This window comes from Rhincodon typus, chromosome 7 (assembly GCF_021869965.1).
Source record: "Rhincodon typus isolate 14 chromosome 7, sRhiTyp1.1, whole genome shotgun sequence".
NCBI lineage: Eukaryota > Metazoa > Chordata > Chondrichthyes > Orectolobiformes > Rhincodontidae > Rhincodon > Rhincodon typus.
In genome coordinates, this window is record NC_063338.1 from 40,624,000 (window position 1) to 40,645,703 (window position 21,704).

Genomic DNA, 21,704 nt, shown 5'->3' on the forward strand with positions numbered 1-21,704 from the left:
AGTTTGGGTTCACCAGATCTGGAGTCACCTGTTAAGTCAGAAATACAGATTTTCCTTCTGTTCAGGCCATTAGTGAACCAGATAGGTTTTTACAACAACTGATGATAGTCTCATGGTCACCATTACAAAGGCTTGTTTTATATTACAGATTGATTTTGATTACTTTTAAAATCCCATCACAGCTGCTGACAGAATTTAAACCTGTGTTGTGAGAACATTAACCTGGGCCTCTGGATTACTAGTCCTGTGACATTATCACTGCATCACCATCTCCCCAGCAAAAGCACAAATCACGACATCTTCAAAGGTTTCATCTTCAAAAAATCCTCAAACTCAGAATTTCAATTTGTCTTACGAATTAATATTTGTCTATCCAGATATAGGCTACAAGTTTTGACTTTAATCTTGTACAAAGCTATGTACTGTTAGCTTGCTGTCATGTGTGTTTATCCTGGGAAGGTTGACAAAGTTGGCAAAAAGCCAAGGCCAGAGAGGTTTATGGTATTCGTCTATGGCATGTCAAGCACTGTAATGCTAAAGGGCATTTTAACATACCCAGCCACATTGATTTATTCAAATGATAAAAAGATAGATACTTTCAAATAATGTAGACGATATTGTAACACATGGTAGCTGTATAAAGCATCGTCAAAAGAGATTCATACCTTAAAGAAAAAGTAAAGGAATTGATGTTTATCTAAAGACATACCCATAGAAATGGCAAGGGTGGAAACAATGGTCTTAGTAGTCCTAAGACACACTGGAGTAAAGATGCTAACATTCACTTATAAGTTACACTCTACTCCAAAGGGAATTTTATTTGACATATTAATCTTCAATTACCAACCTGGAAAATTGACAAAGCTGTCCCACAGCTTTTTTAAAAAGTTGACAATTGAAAGACAGTCCTGACTATAAGCCCTTTGGCAGGTGCTTAGACTGATATTGCACTGGAGAATAGGCACATGTAAGGTTACATCTTGTGAAGAAGAATGTACGAAATATTAAAATTTTCCCTAACTTTGTGCCAGAGAAATTGCAAGCTATTGTGAGTAAGTATTGCTGTTCTGTTATTTAATTGCTTCTATGACTGTCACAGTAGCAAGAAAACACTTGTCAACTTACAATTCCCTTCTCCATACACCCTCTGAAGTCCTGCTAGAGAACCACATCATCTCCACTTCTCTAATTGCGACATTTAAACAAACACCTTCTCCCTCCTTTCTCCACTCGTACAGGGCACTCTCTTTTCAATGCAGTCTTCCTTTTTTTCTCTTAAGTCAGTCAAAGCTGTATTTGTGCTCCCTTGTCCACACTTACATTGTTCCTCTTTTCATTCTCTATCTCCAGATTAAAGTAAAATTTCATCTTGCCTCAGATCACATACGCACTCTCCTTCCTGTTTCCCCACTCGTTCTTCCTCATTCTGCTATAAATGGGAATTCCTGATTGTTGGGACAATTCTTGCTCAAAGCAGCATTTAATCCACTATAACAGGACACAGGTAAAAGCACCACTGATTTTTATTTGCAAACATGAATGTACCCCAAAATTGCTGATACCCAAGTAAAATGCAAAGCTCTGACAAATGTGTCTGTCCATGCGTGTATGTCAAAACATCAAAGAAGTGGGTCACACAACTGTCTATAAAACTGTGAACTCTGCCGAGAAGTCATAACCAGGACAGAATACATATCAGATCGTATAATCGTGGAATCGTATAATTTTACAGTATAGGAGGTCATTTGACCCATCATGTCGGTACTGGCTCCTGAAAGAACCACCCAGCTAGTCCCATTCAACAGCCTTATCTCCGTAGCCCTCTAAACTCATCACTTTTACATATATATCCTGCTCTCTTTGAAACTTCCTGTGGTATCTGCGTCCATCACTTTCTCAGGCAATACATTCCAAATCCTAACAACACTGAGTAAAGAAGCTTCCCCTTTCTCACTCCTAATTCTCTTGCTGACAATTTTAAATTGTGACCCGTACTTACTGGCATACCAATTGGTGGAAACTGAATATCCTTCTTTACCCTGTCAAAATAGTTCATACCTGTGAACACCTTAATAAAGGTCACATTTTAATCTCCTCTGCTCCAAGGAGATTAAGCCCAATTTCTCTAATCTTTCCAAGTATCTAAAATCCTTCATTCCTGGTATTATTCTAGTAAATCTCCTTTGAACTCTCTCCAGGGCTTTAGTATCCTTCCTTAAATAAGGTGTCCAGAACTGAACACAATACTCCAAATGTTGTCTGACCGATGGTCCGTAGATGTGTAGCATCATGTCCTTGCCTGGCCACCTTCAGAGAATCATGCACGTTAACCCTGCGGTTCCTCTGCTCTTGTATTCCCTGCAAAATTGCACCATTGACTCCGTATTGTCTCTCCGTGTTTCTTCTACCAAAATCCATTACCTCACGTTTCTCTGCAGTGATATTGTGATGAAAAAAATTAAAACCAAATATTTTTATCTCAATTATAAATGAATCTTTCATCGAGGGTAAATGATAAGAACTTAACGATAACTTGCTTTTATGGCACTTTTAATAAATTAACACAACCCAATACACTACCTAAACCTCACTCAATTATCCCAATCATGAACTATTTCCACATTTCCTCAGATACTATCATCTTTCTAGCATACATGAATCAAACATCTCTCTATATGTTTATCAATCCCTTTTTTTGAAAGCTATTCACCAGTTTCCTTGATAAAGATAGCGTCCAAAAAGCCTCACAGAAAAGATTGGGAAGAACTCTACTTGCTCCTTAACTCAAAAGGAAATCTTTAGAATGTTCTGTTAAGAAGACAGAGGTTGTTCAAGGCTCCCAACATCTTTTCTATGAGGTGAAGAAATCCATCGTTGACACTTCCAAATCCTTAAACTTTGGGAAGAATATTTGTAACAGCAAAGTGGGTAGGACTGATTTGCCTTGAAGTGCTAAACTTTCAGAATGTTAATCTCAATAAAAATATGTGCAAGGATGTGATGTATTTTTAGACACATAGCATGCAACACATGCCATTTATCTACATCATGGTGTGTGGCAACTGTTCAGAGCTAAATATTCATCTCCGGAGCAGTGAAAAAAGAAGTTCAATCAAACTGCTAATCTGGCCAAATCAGTAAGAACTGGACTATAAATGAATTCAACAATTTCATTAGCCAATGTTCATATTCCAGTCCAACAAGTCACTGTCAAGAACACAGGCTGTATGAGAGAACTATTAGGTTAGGCAGAGACTATTCCAAAAGTAACTAGATGGTCAATCTCAAAACATACGAGGTAAAGAGAGTTCAACATTGGCTAAAAGGCAACCAATTATTAAAATTCTTAGGCTCCATATTTTTTAAAAAAAATGTCCTGGTATATGTTTGAAACAATTTTATAGAATCACAAGAGAGACTAAGGCACAGGAAGAAACCGTCTGACTCATTGACTCTGTGCCGGCCACAATACAAGCCACCCAGCCTAATCTCACATTCCAGCATTTGGTCCACAGCCCAACAGGTTACAGCACTTCAGGCAAATATCCAGACACCTTTGAAACAAACTGAGGAATTTTGCCTCTACAACACTTTCAGGCAGAGTTTCAGATCCCAACGAACTGCTGACTGAAAACTACTTCCTCATCTTCTCTCTAATTGTCTTCCGATTGCTTTATGACTGTAGCCCTCAGCCACTGATTGCTTCCCATCTCCGTTCCCTGTAAGTCTTCCTGCTGCTGTGCAGATCTCAGAGGTCAGCTTTTGGAACTGGAAATCAATGCTTAGTACAAGTTGGCACGGCAGAACCTCAAAGTGGCTCTGCTACCACACAGCTTAGAGAGAACATTGCTTCCCATCCACTCTATCCACACACCCTCACAACTTTGCACATCTCAAATCGAATCTCCCCTCAGTCTCTTCTGTTCCAAGGATTACAACCACAGCCTATTCAATGCTTCCTGTGTTATTTCCAATCTTCATAAATCTCCTCTTGTGCAATTACAACATTTCTGCAAAGAAGTGACCAGAACTACAAAATCACACTCAGGTTGTGACCTGATTAAATGATTAGCCAGTTCCAGCATACCCTCCCTGTTCTTACATTCTATACATTGTCTAATAAAGAAAAGGATTCTAAGTGTCTTCCTAACCACTTAATGAACATGTCTTGCTACCTCTAGATTCTGACAGTACTCATTCCAAGGCCCTTCACTTCCTCTAAGTATCCTCCCAATAGTTGTGTATTTGTAATTGGTGTATTTTTGTTGTTGAGTAAATTTGAAAGATACCTTTCTAATGTAAATATCAAACTTCACAAACCTTACTCAGGATATCTACTATATGACAATTATACCAGTAAACCTTCAACACAATTCTAATTTTAAAATATGTAATAAGAAACTATGCAAATGTTGCTAGTGAATATTGCAAGATAGAAAAGAAATACATACCAAGCCATAAAAACACTAAACAATGGATCTCCATTGCAATCTTTAATTATATTGACTAAGAAAGGTCAATCTAAACTTGAAATCCTTTTGCTTGCGCTTATGAAACAGCAAGATCTATTGATCTAAGCAACAGTCTTGCATCTGATATGCATTCTTTCAAATCATCATCCACACCCAAAGACCAATTGCAGGTTCCTTCCCCTCTGTTAATTTACTCAGTTTAACTGGAAATGTTGAGCTAGTAAAATTTAGGTTTTCTGTATTGCTGAAGGGAATTTGATGTTTTGCCTTTCTGATCTGGGCATATTCATGAACTGCTCTGATGATGACCTTGAACATTGCTAGTTAGGCACGCACCACGGTTGTGGCTGCTTGATCATTGGTGAATATATAAACAAGACACACCAACATCTTCACAAAGACCTGTACATTCACATAGAAAATGTAGAAAAGGGAAAAACCTTGATAATTAAGTAAACAATTGAGAGAAAACTGGAGATGAGAAGAGGGAAACATTAGCATCTGAAGCAAACACTGCTCATACACTGTCAGAGGTAAAAGCAAAAAGAACCTGCAATTTACAATAACAGAATCCAGATTTTTAGACATCTGTATACATGTCAGCAATAGCGAAGTGTGTAACACTTTTACCGTAATACAATCATGGAATGACACTGCGTGTGAGGCCTTTATGCCTGTTACTTGGAGATCTGTCAAATTAATCCTAATCACCTGCTCTTGTTCCAAATGAATAAAAGCACTTCACCATTGCTTTGAAAAGATTTCCACCTTATTTGTCAGTTTCTTTTCAAAGTTTGCTGTTGACACTGCACCCTTTCATACACTGCATTTAAGTTCATAACAAATCACAGTGATTCTTTTTCCCTCTTGCGACACCTAATTACTTTATCAACTCTTCCATCACTGAACAGTTCCTCTTTATCGACACATATCATTTTGATCACCTCTATCAAACGTCCCCTTAACTTTCTGTCCTCCAGAAAGTATAGCTTCTGGAGCCCCAACTTCTTCAGTACATCCAAGTAAATTTAGCTCTGACATCCTTCCTAAAGGTAGCACCCACAATTGGTCACAATACTTTATGTTTTACTCCACAATCCAAGTTTTTTTAAAGTTCATATAACTTCGATGCCTTTGAACACTACGCTACTATTTACAAAGCCAAAGATCCTAGAAGCCTCTTTAACAGCCTTCTTAACTTGTACGTATCAACATCAGTGATTTGTGTACATATATCCCATGGTGCATCAGCTCCTGCACTCACCTTAAAACTGTATCACTTGACTACTGGCTCTCCTCATTTACATTCCTAAACTGTATCGCTTAAAGCTTTGCTACATTAAGTTTTATATACCATTTGTCTGTCCATTTCATCAATCATGAAGTCTATTGCTATCCCCTTCGTGAAGAGAGGAATGACCTAGAGGTACTATCACCAGACTATTAATCATGAAATTATGCTAATCATAAAAAAACTTAAGTGACCCAGGATCAAGTACCACTATTTGAATTTAATTAAAAAAAAAAAAATCTGGAATTAAGACTTGAATGATGGCCATGAAACCACTGCTGATTGTCGGAAAACCCCACCTGGTTCACTAATGCCCTTGAGGGAAGGAAACTGCCTGTGTTCCTCCAGCTCCACATGGTGTTATATCTTATAACTGCCATCCTTACCTGGTCTGGCCTACACGTGACTCCAAACCGACAGCAATTTGGTTAATTCTTAATAGCCCTCCTAGCAATGAATAACGGCCTAGTCAGTAACGCCCACATCCCGTGAATGAACCTATACTTTTCAGTTTTGAGTATTCTGTAAATTTTGTAATTGTGCCCTATATATCCAAGTCTAGAACATCAACATATAATTTTTAAAAAGCAATGGCCCAATACAAACCCCCATGGAATGCCACTACATATATGTGTTGTTTCAACAAATTTGCTGCATTACAGCATTGAGTGAATTGCTAGCATATTTGGGTAGCATGGGAATGCGATAGTCATTAGAAATTGTACAGCAAGTCCTGGATTACTTGTGATCAATTCCACAGATGATAAGCTCAAAGTATCTGCTCAAGTATAATCCACAGATTTATTGATGTAATACCAATAGTTTTCTTTATAATATCGTGTTTACCAGCGTAAATTACATTTTAAGAAAACAGTCTAAAATGGCATAACTGTGTTCATGAATAATTATTTCTAAGCAATGGATTTTTCAGCTCATCTTCAGCAATCAAAAACATTGTTTTACATAATGACATCACAATATTGAAGCGTCTGGTTAGCTAATATTTCAAATAAGTCTATTCTAAAACAACTGAATTAAGCATGAGAATCTAATTTGAGTTCTGAAAAAAATATTTATTCATATCCAAGTTGGAACTTAATGTCATCACTTGGTATAATACACCTTCTTGATGTTTGAAATTGGACTTTTCTTCCATTCTGCTGAGAGGGGCAATATAAAGAAACAAAAAGTCAAGCTATGCAATACCAAAGGATGTCTTTCAAATTTAAAACGTTTATTTCCCAGAAATTTGAACATCTGTATAAATGTACATTATATGTCCACCTTTAACACACTTAACAGTATCAAAATGTTGTCATTCGCACTGAATGATATATTTGAGAAGATTTGCAATGGTTTTACATTTCAGCGCGTTTCAGAAAGAAAACAGTTCACACATGAAAAAGCACCTCAGTGGCTAGATGATGCATTGTGTCTGAACACATAGCACACTACTTGCGTTCACCACAATGCCTGTCTCTTACCCTCCAAAGTATTTGCATGTAACCTGTCTTTACTGTATCTGCAATGCTGTCACTGCTCCTATCCCGGTTTTGCTGTATCCAGCATCCTGGTTGCAGTCTACTGTTAACCTTTACATTCACCTTGCTCTGCGGCTTTACACAACTTTCCAGCATACAATCTGTCCTTGCGTCAGTCGAACAATAGACATTAAGTTTGCAATGAACACTGACGATTAATACCATTTTACGAAGCAATACAGGCCACACACAACACATTGTGGAAACCTCCGCGGGGTCCAGTAGAGCACAAAAACACCTACCATACAGTCACTCGGATAAATGTTGCTCCTTCTCGAATGCAGCACAGGGTTTAATCGAAGACACGGCTACCTTTACTCGGCTTCTAATTTTCTCCAAGTGAAAACGCCTGTCAATGGACCCGTAGCTCCATACTATGAGCGATCTGTGATGCGCTGCAAGCCACCCACCCTCTCCTCCCTGCAGTGAGAGCAAGGGACTGGAGCAGACAGACACAACCGAACTGGACTCCGACATATTGGATCGAACTGCACTCAGCTTCATTACAGCGGAGTGGATTTCACTGGACCGGATTATCATGAATCGTCACACGCCAAATCTCAGATCTGATAAGTTTTTAGAGGTTGGAGTTCAGACGTTTCGGGCCTAGACCCTGCACCTTGTTGTCTCTGATAAGTTTTGTCGGTTGGCGTTAAAAATTGTAAAGAAGCAGAGAGAGATGGTTGCTATCATGTAGCATTCTATCCAGGACCAAAGGTACCTAGGTGTATATATGCATTGATGGTGACAAGGCAGGTGGAGAGAGCAGCAAATAGGCCCGAAACGTCAGCCTTACTGCTCCTATGATGCTGCTTGGCCTGCTGTGTTCATCCAGCTCTACACCTTGTTGTCAAAGCATATAGTGTCCTTAGTTTTATTAATGGGGCATGGAGTTCAAAAGCAAGGAGATGATGATGATGAAATTGTACAAGACACTTGTTAGACCTCAGCTAGAGTACTGTGTCCAGTTATGTGTGCCATGTTAAAGGAAAAATGAATGCACTGGAGAGATGCAGAAGCCATTTACCGGAATGGTTCCAGGTATGAGGAATTTCAGCTATGAGGATAGAAGAAGAATTTGGGACTGTTTTCCTTGAGGAGAAGAAGGCTGAGAGGAGATCTGATTGAGGCTTTCGAAATGATGAGCGGACTGGACAGAGTAGATAGGGAGAAGCTGTTTCCACTTGTAAAAGAAACATGAACAAGTGGGCATAGTTTTAATGTGCAGAAGAAACAAGGGTGATGTGAGAAAAAAATCTTCTTCGCACAGTGAGTTGTTAGGGTATAGACTGCACTGCCTGGAAATGTGGAGGAGGCAGGTTCGATTGAGGCATTCAAGGGGGCTTTTGATGGTTATTTGAATAGTAATGGCCTGCAAGACTATTGGGGAAAAGGCAGGAGACTGGGAATAGATAATAGAGCTGGACCAGATAATAGAGCCAGGACAGGCACAAAGGACTGAATGGCCTCCTTCTGCACCAAAATAATTCTCTGATTTCATGATTCTGTGTTCCTCGCTCACACAGCTTTACAATACTACACCTTTTACTTTTCTCTTTAGCTCTCACACCCAATGCACAACTTCTGACCGTTATTTTACTTGCTTCCCTTTGTTAGTTTTACAACTATTAGCCCTGATTTTCCATTGGCTAGACAATCATTATTTCAGTCTAGATAGGAATTGCACATGAGGACCCTGTAGAATCCTCACCTTGGTGCATTCTGAAGGAATTGCCCAGAAAATGAATTTTCCGCTAGGCAATTCCTTAATGCCTGGACGCTGCAGAATCCCCAGCTTGGTGCATTCTGAAGGAATTGCCAAGAAAATGAATTTTCCGCTAGGCAATTCCTCAATGCCTGGACCCCTCAAAGTCTCCATTTAAATATCTAATTCTTGAGTTATTATTAAACAGATCCTGCAGTTACTTCACTCATCCTGAATTACACCCACACCCCAGACCACTTACAGCCCCCAAACCCTGACCCGATCCCCACTCAACTATCAATGAATTACCAGAAAATTAATCTACTATTAAGGATAAAATTAGTCTACTATTAAGGATAGACTGAGAGAATAACTTGAAAAAATTTTGCCTGATCCAAGAGAACCAACATAGATTTTTAAGGCATCAAGTCATACCTGAGGAATTTGCTTGAATTTTTTTGAAGAGGTGAATAAAGAAGTTTAACAGTGAAAAATCTATAGATAGTTTTATTATGGACTCCCAGAAATCATTGTACATAGTCCCTCATAATAGACTGTTAAAGTTGCAGCCCCTGTAATTGTTGGAAACTTATCGACTTGGTCAGGAAGTTGCAAACTGAGCAGATAACTGGCAGGATGTGACTCATGGTGGTTTGCAGGGATCGGGGCGGTGGGATTGGGGGTGGGGGCACGGTTGTGGGGTGTGCATGTCCATAGATCATTAAACTGCTGTTCACAGGTACAGGAAAATTTTAAAAAAGGATAATGGAATGCTGTCCTTTTGATTCATAATTTTAGGAGGTAGTAGTTATACTATATCTATACAAAGCCCTATTTAGACCTCACATGCAGTACTGAGAGTAATACTGAGCACGGCATTTTAGTAAGCATATATTGACCTTAGGTAGAGTCACCAGAATTATACCTGGACTCCAAAGGTTAAAATCCATGGGGAAATTGCACAAACTAGGATTGAAATATAGAAATTTAAAAGGTGATTTGATTTAAGTTTTCAAGATTAAAAGAGGTACAGTTACAGTAAATAGAAAGGAATTATTCTGCTAGTACAGGAGTCTAGAATGTAATTGACTCATACAGTCATAAGTATGGAAACAGGCCCTTCAGTCCAACTCATCTATGCAAACCGAGTTTCCCAAACTAAAGTACTCACATTTGCCTGCATTTGGCCCATATACTTCTCAACCTTTCCTATCCATGTAACTGTCCAAATGTCTTTTAAATGTTGTAACTGTACCTCCATCCACCACTTCCTCTGGCAGTTCATTTCATATACGAACCACCCTCTGTGTGAAAAAGTTGCCCCTCAGGTCCCTTTTAAATCTTTTACCCCTCAACTTAAAAATATGCCCTCTACTTTTGACCCCCACTCCAGTATTCCAAACGTGACCTAACCAACTCCTAAAGTTGAAGAATCTCATCCGAAAATTGAAGCCAGGTCTTTCAAGAGTAGAACTGGGAAATGCATACACTGGTAAGGACTTACAGAAATGTGAAACTCTCTTCTGCAAATGACATTTAATGCCAGATAAATTGTTAAGTTTAGATCTGAGACTGATAGATTTTTGTTAACAAAACTTATTAAGAGACATGGCTTAAAGACAAAGTATGTGGAGATAGATAACAGATCACCCCTATAACCTCACTTAATGGCAAAAAGAGTTCAAGGAACAAAATGCATACTTCTGTTCCTATCCTCCTATTGGTTTCAGGAATTACTGAATTATCCAGCATTTCCAAAGGATACATACTGACATTCCCTCATCGGCCATGTCAATATCCAATGGCATCATGGAAGCACAAGACTGAAAGGGTTGCAACAGTTTAAGGAGCCCACCAGTTTCTCAAGGCAACTAAAGATCAAACAAAATTTTCATGTCCTAAAGCACTTAACAGGCAACAAAGTTGTTATGAAATATAGTTATTGTTGTAATGCAGACAACACAAAAGCCAATCTGCACATGGCAAGAACCAACAAACAGCGATGAGATAATTATCAGATAATCCATTTTAAGTGATGTTGTTTGAAGCATAAACAGGGGCTGGGACCTCTGGAATAACTCCCTTGTTATTCTTCAAAGTAGTGGATGGGATCTTCCATGAACTCTGAGAGGGAAACAGATCCTTGGTTTAACAGTCCTAAAAGTGAAAAATTCCCTTAGTGCATTCCTTGTGCAATCTAATATCTCAAAAATGGAACATAGGAAGAAAGGTAACTCAGAGACAATTAAAGGCACAATTACCGATTAAAATTTTTGATTTGAACAGCTAAGGGTCTCCATGTTATTCTCCATGTCAAAATGTAAGTTGTGATTAACTATTACCTGATTCATAATGCTAATTTACATTTATGGAGGACATAAAATATTACTTAAAGGTTTTGTATCAGGTTACACAAGGTCAGAAGAAAGTAGTGAGCAGTGGATGGGTGAGAGGAGGTAGGCAAGATATTGCTGCTGTATGAAGAGAAAAGTTTGAGGCACTCTTCAAGAGGTAAATTAAACATTTCCAAAAAGAAACATATTATAGAAAAGATACTCCAGCTTTATTGATGAATGAGAACTTACATCAGTTTTCATGATATTAATGCTACTTTAAAAACTGATTTCTTTACCACAAAAATAATATAACTAAATTCACGATAGAGGTTCCTTTACCCAGAGGGCCCTTGCAACTAATTTTGATACATATCAATGAAGGCCATGGGTGCTGCAGCCCCAAAGCTCTACAGGTTGCAATTCTTGGAGAAGTCTTGTGGTGCTGTGGGTTGTATCTTTGCCTCTGAGCCAGAAGCTGTAGGTTCAAATCCCACTCCAGGACATGATGGCTGAGGAACTATGTTCATAATGTGACCAAACAGGTTGAGACCAACCTGCAAATCCATTGAATGCATGCAGGAGATAAGAACAGGAGAAATTCCTGTTCAGCCATTTGGTGGAAACTTTCTGAGGCTAAACTACACTGTTTACAACTTTGATATCATGTTTGACTCTGAGATCAGCTTCTGACCATACATTCATGCCATTACTCAGACCACCTATTTCCAATTCTGTTAATTACTTGACTTGACCCCGTTCCATTTCTCTATTGCTGAAATCCTTATCCACACCTTTGCTATCTCTCAATTTGACTATTCCAATGCACTCCTGGCCAATCTTCCACTTCTATTTTCCGTAACTGGTGCTTAACCAAATTTGTCTAACTCTTATTCTATTTATTCTGTTCTTTCTGACTCATACTTGTGCTTTGGGTTGAGCTGTGGCTGAATTTGAAAAGTCACAGGAACAAAAACAGAAGTTGCTGGAAAAGCTCAGCAGGTTTGGCAGCATCTGTGAAAAAAAAAATCAGAGTTAATGTTTCGGGTTCGGTGACCCTTCCTCAGAACTGATGGTAGCTGGGAAAACTGCATCTGTAGTTCTTTTCGTTTTTATTGGAAATTCTCAACCTTGTTTTCAATTCCCTGTTAATTGGACCTCCTTATTTTTATAATTTTCTCCAGCCCAACAATCCTCTGAGATACCTGGACTCTTCCAATTCAGACACCTTAAACATTCCCAATTATAATCACTCCATGTAGGAGCAATGCCTTTAGCTGCCTAGACCTTAAGTTCTGAAATGCCCGCCTATACCTTGCCACCTCTCTGTCTCTATTTTTGTCCCTTGAGACATTCTTAAAACATCTAATTTGACTAAGTTTTCAGCCATCTTCCCAATATCTCCCTAGGTGACGTTGTGCCAAATTTTGTTTTTGTCCTCCAATGAAGTGTCTTGGAATGTTTTACTAAGTTAAAGATACGATATAATTCAAAGAAAAATGTCAACAATACCACCAGGAATTCTTCAATCTATCCATTGACCTGCCCGAAACATTTGATTCAGTAACTTCAAGGCTCAGTGGATTATTCTCCAGGGATTTGTCAAGAAACATCATCACTATCTTGCAACTGATTTGTAATGAATTCCCTTCCCAATGGCCTTGTGGGTCTATTTACAGTATATGGACTGCAGCAGTTCAAGAAGACAGCTCACCACTACCTTCTCAAGGGCAACTAGGGACAGGCAGCAAATGCTGGCCAGCCAGCAACATCCATGTCCCACGAGAGAATAATAAAAATTATGACCTCAACTATTTGAACAGGGAGACCCGGAACAGATATCTTCAAAATCTGGACTTGCATCAAGCAAGGGCTGTGTGATAGCTTCCAAAATATTTACAATCTAACTGACCTTCTGGTATGTATTAAAATACCAACTAGATGGAAAACACTCTAACCTCAGTCACCTCCAATGCCAACACTCAACTGACCACCATTGATATAGATGACCTACAGTATGTGGATGACTGCTGTGTCACTGTCTGCTCTGCAACAGATTTGCAGCCATACTTGATCTTGTTAAATCTGCATACAAGAGACTCAGGCTGTCCTTGAATGTTGCCAAAACAAAACCCAAATATCAATCCAGACCTGGTCAATCGAATATCCACCTTCCATTTTTATGGAAGGAGAGGCTCTGAAATATGTTGAGCAATATCCATACCTTGAAGGCCACCTATCCCAAAAGGCCCCAGTTGATGAGGACTTCCAACACCAATGGCCAGATCAGCCTTCTACAACTGCAACAGCAAATACTTGACAACGTAAAGACTTTTGCAAGTGAACAAAGGTCCCAGCATGTAGAGCACTTGTCATCACCACACTGCTGTAATGCAGTGGGACCTGGACTGTGTATTAGTGACACTGAAGAGCGCTATAGAAATTACACAAGCTATGACTCAGTTGCATTTTTTTCAAATTCAATAGAAGAAACGTCAAAAAAAAGCTGGTGCCCTTCTTTAAACCAGCTCACACTGCATTCAGGCAAAACTGCAAAATCAATGAAAACACTGTTAGAATACTGTGTTAGGATCGCTTTCCAGGCATATATATACTTGTTGCTTGCTGCTATTTTTACAATAGGCACTAACATTGCAATGTACAAAATTTGCTGCTGCATTTCCCTCAGTAACAGCAGTCGTTGATATTTTTGAAGTTCCTCTGCACTATATTTTCCATGAGGAGGGAGATGTTAACTGATAGCGGGTCTGCGGCAAGCAATGGTCAATATAGATTCCATTCGCACCTCATGTCAGGCTCAGCTGACTAGCTCTAATACGCTTTAGGATATCTCATAATTGTGAAAGGAGCTATATAAATCTAAGATAGTAGGAACTGCAGATGCTGGAGAATCTGAGACAACAAGGTGCAGAGCTGGATGAACACAGCAGGCCAAGCAGCATCATAGGAGCAGAAAGGCTGACATTTCAGGCCTAGACCCTTCATCAGAAAATTATTTTCCTTGAATGACATTCTGTCTCCACCTGGTAGTGACTGTTAGACATTGAACTCCTCTGATGAATGGTTTCTAAGTTCAAACCCAACTACTTTATATCTGTTGTCCTCACTACTACGCTCTTGAGCTTCTGCTTCTTGTTCTCAAAACTGAAACTATTTGTAGGCCTACTTCACCAGCTCCTTACTGACTCACTCCCTTTCTTTCTGCATGACACATTGCTTACATGCAACAGAAAGTAGCAAACCCATGAAAGGTCCTGCAGTGGCCCAGGTTATCAGGCAGATGGAGCTGGTAGCCATTGATATCGCCGGACCATCCAAAATATTGGTAGGACTGGATGTTGCACTCAGCAAGCTTATTACCTACACCCTTTCCTTTAATTCAAACTACTTAGTAACACTGTGTTGTAGAAGTGCCAAAATCAGATTGGCTATATCTAGTCAGCAATGCCTGCATCCTATTAAAGAATACTGCTACATGGTCTTTCAGAATCATTTAAAATCCTTTCAGAACATCTAGATTTGGTGAAACAGGGCTTAGAGATTATAGTAGTGTTTCAAATGACATTCAACACAAGACAGGTGGGGTCTAAGTAAGGCAAAGGCTTTATTCTAACATATGCATTTGGGTAGAAAATAAAACCCAGGGACAATTCACTGAAGGCAAGCTAGGCTCCAAGCAGAAGACAGTGGTACTGAAGTTAGAGGCTTAGACTTCAATAGAGTTCTGTCTTCGACACAAATGCAATTGTCTGATGTTTTCCAATCCTGTTTATATGTTAGCCAGTAGCCATGTGTAGCTGTTTGGCAATTGAGATGGAGCTAATTCCATTTTGGATTAGTACAGCATCTTCAACAACACCTTTCAAACCAATATCCTCTACCCCCTTAAGGACAAGGGTAGGCAGATGCATGGGAACACCATTATCTGCAAGCTTCCTTCCAAACCACACACAATCTTTTAATTCATTCATGGGATGTGGGCATCACCAGCTAGATTGCCTATCCCTATTTGCCAAGAAGGCATTTAAGAGTCAACCACATACAGGCCAGACCAGGTAAGGATGGTAAATAAAAACTGCAAGAACTGCGGATGCTGTAAATCAGGAACAAAAACAGAAGTTGCTGGAAAAGCTCAGCAGGTCTGGCAGCATCTGTGAAGAAAAAATCAGTGTTAACATTTAGGCAGTGTTAACATTTAGGGTCTGATGACCCTTCCTCAGAACCATACTGCCAGACCTGCTGAGCTTTTCCAGCAGCTTCTGTTTTTGTTCCAGGTAGTCATTGAGCATGTGATCTTTATGCTCTTATTTGAGCATGCATGTGCACGCTTGTCAATAAAATGATGACAAACCAAGAGCTAAATCTAATGTCCATGGCAGTGGCCTCGTACACTGTCCAGGAGGTCAGTGGTAACCATTCCACCTCCATTTTTGTCAATCTGTGGACTCAATGTTAATTAGAGGGTTGTGCTCAGGAGTAGGCCCAGGAGCAGTGACTGTGCTAGAAACTTGGGAGCATATGTGAGTGGAAGACCCACTGCAGTGGGATGAGGTCCTTGTCTGATCATTGACTGGCTGTGCTCAAACATCCCTGCCCTGATTTGATCAGGTCATTGACGAGCACTCATCTTGGCAGATGAGGGTTGGGCAGAGGGAGTTAAAGTGCATCCAGAATGTGCAAGTGTGTTTTGATTATTGTGAGAACTTCACTTCATTAATTATTGAATGATGATAGGTGTTTCTATCAATATATGTATGCGAAATATATTTACTTATATTGTGTCTCAATGAAAGGCATTTCTAAAATTGAAATCAGCGTCGTGAAGGCAGACCAGTTGAACAAATACTTAAGATCTGTCTTCACGAAGGAGGACACAAGTATTCTTTTGGAAATACTAGGGGACACAGGGTCAAGCATGAAGGAGATCCTTATTAGTCAGGAAATAGTATTGGGGAAATTGATGGGATTAAAACCGGATAGGTCCCCAGGGCCTGATGCTGTGCATCCCAGAGTACATAAGGAAGTGGCCTTAGAAATACTGGATGCGTGGGTGATCATTTTCCAGCATTCTACAGACTCTGGAATCGTTTCAATGGACTGGAGGGTAACTAATGTAGTGCCACTTTTTAAAAAAGGAGGGAGAGAAAACGGAATTATAGCTGATTAGCCTGACATCAGTGGTGGGGAAAATGCTGAAGTCAATTATTAATATTAATAACTGAGCATTTGGACAGCAGTGGCAGAATGAGTCCAAGTCAGCATTGGATTCATTAAAGGGAATCATACTTGGCAAATCTTCTAGAATTTTTTGAGGATGTCACCATTAGAGTGGACAAGGGTGTATTAGTAGATGTTGCATATCCGGACTTTCAAAAGGATTTTGACAAGGTTCTCCACAAGTGATTAGTAAGCAAAATTAAAGTTCATGGTATCAGAGGTAATGTATTGACGTGGATAGAAAACTAGTTGGTAGACAGGGAGCAGAGAGTTGGAATAAACGGGTCCTTTTCAGAGTGGCAGGCAGGGATGTGTGGGGTACCGCAGGGTTCAGTGCTGGGATCCCAACTGTTCACAATTTACATTAACGAAGGAATTGAATACGAAATCTCCAAATGTGCAGATGACACTAAGCTGGGCGGCAGTGTTTGCTGTGAGGAGGATGCTAAGAGGCTGCAGGGTGACTTGGACAGGCTGGCTGAGTGGGCAAATGTGATATAATGTGGATAAGTGTAAGGTCATCCAGTTTGGTGGCAAAAACAGGGAGGCAGATTATTATCTGAATGGTGGCAGTTTAGGAAAAGGTGGGGTGCAATGAGACCTGCTATCATGGTGGAACTGTCGCTGAAGGTTGTCATGAATGTGCAGCAGGCGGTGAGGAAAGCTAACGGCATGCTGGCCTTTATAATCAGAGGATTTGAGTACAGGAGTAGGGATGTTTTGCTGCAATTGTACAGGGTCTTGGTGAGGCCACATTTTATGTATTGTGTGCAGTTTAAGTCTCCTGGTGTGAGGGAGGACATTCTTGCTATTGAGAGAGTCCAGCAACAGTTCACCAGTCTGATTCCCAGAATGGCAGGACTGACATATGAAGAGAGACTGGATCGACTGAAATTTAGAAGAATGAGGTGGGGGGATCTCATAGAAACATAAAATCCTGATAGGACTGGACAGGCTAGATGTGAGAAGATACTCCCAATGTTGGGGAAGCCCAGAGCTAGGAGTCACCGTCTAAGGATAAGAGATAACCCATTCAGGACTGAGATGAGGAAGAATCCCTTCACTCAGAGTTGTGAGCATGTGGAATTCTCTATCACAGATAGCTGTTGGGGCCAGTTCATGTGATATATTCAAGAGGGAGCTGAATGTGGCCCTTGTGGCTAAAGGAATCAAAAGGTATGGAGGGTGATGGGATACTGAAATTGCATGATCATACTGAATGGTGGTGCAGGCTCGAAGGGCCGAATGGCCTACTCCTGCACCTATTTTCTATGTCTATGTTTTATAATCATATTTGTGGCTGGTTACAATTTCTATTGGCCAAGACTGGTCTCAAGCCTTGGCTCAGGTGTGGCACTCTTACCTCTGAGTCAGAAGCGTGTAGGATCAAACCTTTTTCAGACATTTGAACACACAGTCCAGGATAACGCTTCCGTGCAGTACTGAAGACGTTCTATATTGTAGAATGAATGTTAAACTGAAGCCCTGCCTGGCCTCTCAGTTGGACATAAAAGATTACACAATACCATTCAAAGAGGAGGATAGGGTCTCCCTCTGTGCTGTCAACATTTATGCTTAAACAGATTATCAGGTCAGTTATTTAACTGCTGTTTGTGGCATCTTGCTGTACACACATTGGCTATCATGGGTCTTACGTCATAATAATTTGTGAAAGAATGCATGCAAATGCAGAATCTTTTTACCGTCATAATCTTCTCCTGAAAACAGGGTAGACTCAGATAAAGTTCATGAAAGTAACTGGTGAAATTTCACATTTTTTGCCTAGTAATACTGACAAACTACATTTTTTTAAAAAAAACTAGGTTGTATATATTTGCATCTTTTAAGAAAACTATTTTGAGGAAGGTATAGATCAGTAAGGTCTTGTAGTGTAGCGGCTAGTGTCCTTGACTCTGGACTAGATATTTCCAAGTTCATGTTCTACTCTAGGATTTGATAGCCAAGGAAGGTGTGTTTGTAACACAGGCGCATGAATTGAGTATCAACTTGTAAATCTTTCCAACATACGCTACGAGCAGGAGAGATTCTTGGTCAAGTATGTGATGGAGAGCAAACTGATGCCTTTAAAATCACTATTCATAACTCTTGGCTATGATATAACAGTCCATGTATGCCATAGCAATTCAGTCGATTGGTGCTAACAGTATGAGATTCAAACCCTATTTTGGCTGGGATGAATGTGAGACCTGCCTGCTTGCCCTATCTTTGATAGAGATTGTGGAGCTCTGGGTTGGATGTGCCTTCAAGCACAGAATTGAAGAAGAATAGATCAGCACTTTCCCCTAGAAATGCTTTACCTGTAATAGAAAATAGTTCAATTGTGGGAATACTTGGATGCAAAATTATCCTAAAAAATGGATATCATTTTACAATGCAGCAAAGAATGCAGTATTAATTTATTTTCAGCACTTTTTTCAACTTTCGCCTGCATTGCTTTAAAACTAGTGATGGCAGAGTTTGATTTATGCCCACGCAGGCACATATAGAAAGCTGCATACTATACTGCTGCATACCGGATGTCTGCATGATGTTTTTAATGATTTGAAAACAGCTGACAAGCAGCCAGCCAGAACTAGGTTTCAACCCTGTGCTTTTGGCACCAATTTGATCCATATTGGCCGTCCAACTGATTATGCCCTCTCATCAGGAGACTGAATTGCCATGACAAACATGTACTATTATGTTGTAGCCTGGAGTTATGAATAGTGATTTTAATGGCTGCAGTTTGCTTTGAAAAGCAACTGTTTTTAGTCAATAAATGTGAATGGAGATACAGTGAATTTCTTTTCAGTTTAAAAATTCAGTGGGACTTTGCAGCAGCCATTTTCATACTGTGGCTATTATTCACTGTTACTGAAAACAAATTCATATCAATACACAAAAGCTTATTTACACTTTTAGGACAATTCAGAGGTCAAGAAAGTGCCAAACTGCAGTTTGACTATTGAGATTACACACCCAAAGAAAATGACTATTACTCACTTCTAATTACCAAGTCAAAATCAAAATTAGTCACATTTGGATTCCCATTTAGTAATGTGTGGCTAGTGGTTAATATATTGGAAAAATTGTTGCAGACAGCAATACACAAACCACAATATCATCAACTGGAATGATCTAACCATTACTGTGATCGATAAAAAAAATGTGCTGCTGATGGCACGGATTTCATCAGCTTAGTTCCATTCATACAGTAACAGGGAGGTAATGATTCTCCAGCCCATCCTGCTTGACCCCACAATTGGCATATTTTGTGTATCACAATGTATACACTCTTCTACCTCCTTAAGATGACGTGATCTCCAGGTCAAGGTGAGAAACCAATCAACATTCCTGGCCAATTTGAGAATTAAATTTCAGTGAAATTTTTGTCCAATCCCCTTAGGGCTTCAAAACTAATCAGCTATTCACTCTGACCTAGGTCAATTCAGTTGGAAGTAGACCCAGATCTCGCTTCAAGGAATTCAGTGAATTGTACTGCAGCCTGTTCCAGACCTCCATAATTTACCTGGAAGAAAGTAGCCTTCTGATATTGAGTCTAGATGTGCTGATACAGTATGCTGAAGTGCATGATCATCTGCAGCATAAATACCAGCATATAACAATTGGACAAAATGGCTGGTTTTTGTGATGTTCACTCAATTTAACTCAGTGATGTGGATCTACCTTTTGCAATTTAAAGTAGATCCACCCTTCTATTAACTTAAACAAAATATCTTATTTTCATCATCTTGTAAACCTAAATTAAACTGAAATCAAATATTTACACTTTTCAGTTGTTCAGCTCTTTTAGCTTTTTTGATAACTAAGATGCTTCAAACAGGGATAGTATCAGAGATAGTAGGAATTTTTTTCTGATGAAGGGTCTAAGCCCGAAACGTCAGCCTTCCTGCTCCTACGATGCTGCTTGGCCTGCTGTGTTCATCCAGCTCTACACCTTGTTATCTCTGCTTCAAACAGGGATTCATTTCATGGAGTTCTCTGCAGTCTTTTCAAAACCTTAATATCACCAAACATCTGGCACAGTGTTTTCTAACTGAGGCTGATAAAATCTTTTACATGTATAAAATAATATGCTGTGTCTTATTGTCGATTGGCCTGAATGTCTAGAACCACACCCTATCTTTCATTTCCAGTTCTTTGCCTTAAGGCAGGTCCAATCCACTTCACCACAGGTAGAGCAAAGAGGCAGGTCCTGAATTCACCCCAGCAGCATGGGGATCGAACTCTGTGCTGTTGGCACCAATCTGATTGAAACCAACTATCCAGCCATCTGAGCCAACCAGACCCAATTGCTCTGATAGCATGCATCGTTACATGTGGTATTTAAAACTCAAGTTTTGTTGCCATCCCATGGCTTTCACCTGCTTCTATCACCTGCCACTGGCTTATGTTGGAAGGATTTACCTGTTTGGCCACATTTTGTATGCACCAATGGCCATCAATTTCTGGAGTGGGGCTTGAACATGGAGTTTCTGACTCAGAGGCAGGTATGATATCCACGGTGTCACAAGACCATGACAACACCCTATCCATTGTATGAAAAAGAACACATTCAGTTGTGTACTCACATGAAAAACATTACAAACTGATTCAACAGTAACTTTTGACAATATGCAGGGCAGGATATATTGCTGAAATATGACATATAAAACTTTGTATTGTGCCATGTATGAGAAATCATCTCATCCTACTGTCATAAAGTCATAGAGTTACACAGCACGGAAACACACCCTTCGGTCTAACTCATCCAAGCTGACCAGATTTCCTAAACTGATCTAGTCTCATTTGTCATCATTTGGCCCATAGCCCTCTAAACCCTTCCTATTCATGGACCCATCCAGATGTCTTTTAAATGTTGTAATTGTACCCACCTCCACCACCTCCTCTGGCAGCTCATTCCATACACTTTGAACATCCTTACCATGTCCCCTACATGTACATTTCTGAAATGTGTTGTAGCACAGAAGGCCTGAAAAAAAAATTGCTTGTCTCACACTAATGTAGAAACAAAGATTTGTGGTGAATTGCTGATTATTGGACTGAAGGGAGGTACACAGAATAGTTCCCAAACTTTCAGTAATAGCACCACTGTGGTTTGTC

General features: G+C 39.7%; 1 protein-coding gene across 2 annotated transcripts in view; it reads right to left on the reverse strand.

Moving 5' to 3' along the window:
• The window catches only part of osbpl6 (oxysterol binding protein-like 6), a 164,416-nt gene extending 156,688 nt beyond the window's left edge, over window positions 1-7,728 (reverse strand). For both annotated transcript variants that reach the window (XM_048598993.1, XM_048598991.1), the window contains exon 1: window positions 7,547-7,728. The gene's annotated coding sequence lies outside the window, so the exon portion shown is untranslated. The remainder of the gene's footprint in view (window positions 1-7,546) is intronic.
• Between the last annotated feature and the right edge of the window lie 13,976 nt (window positions 7,729-21,704).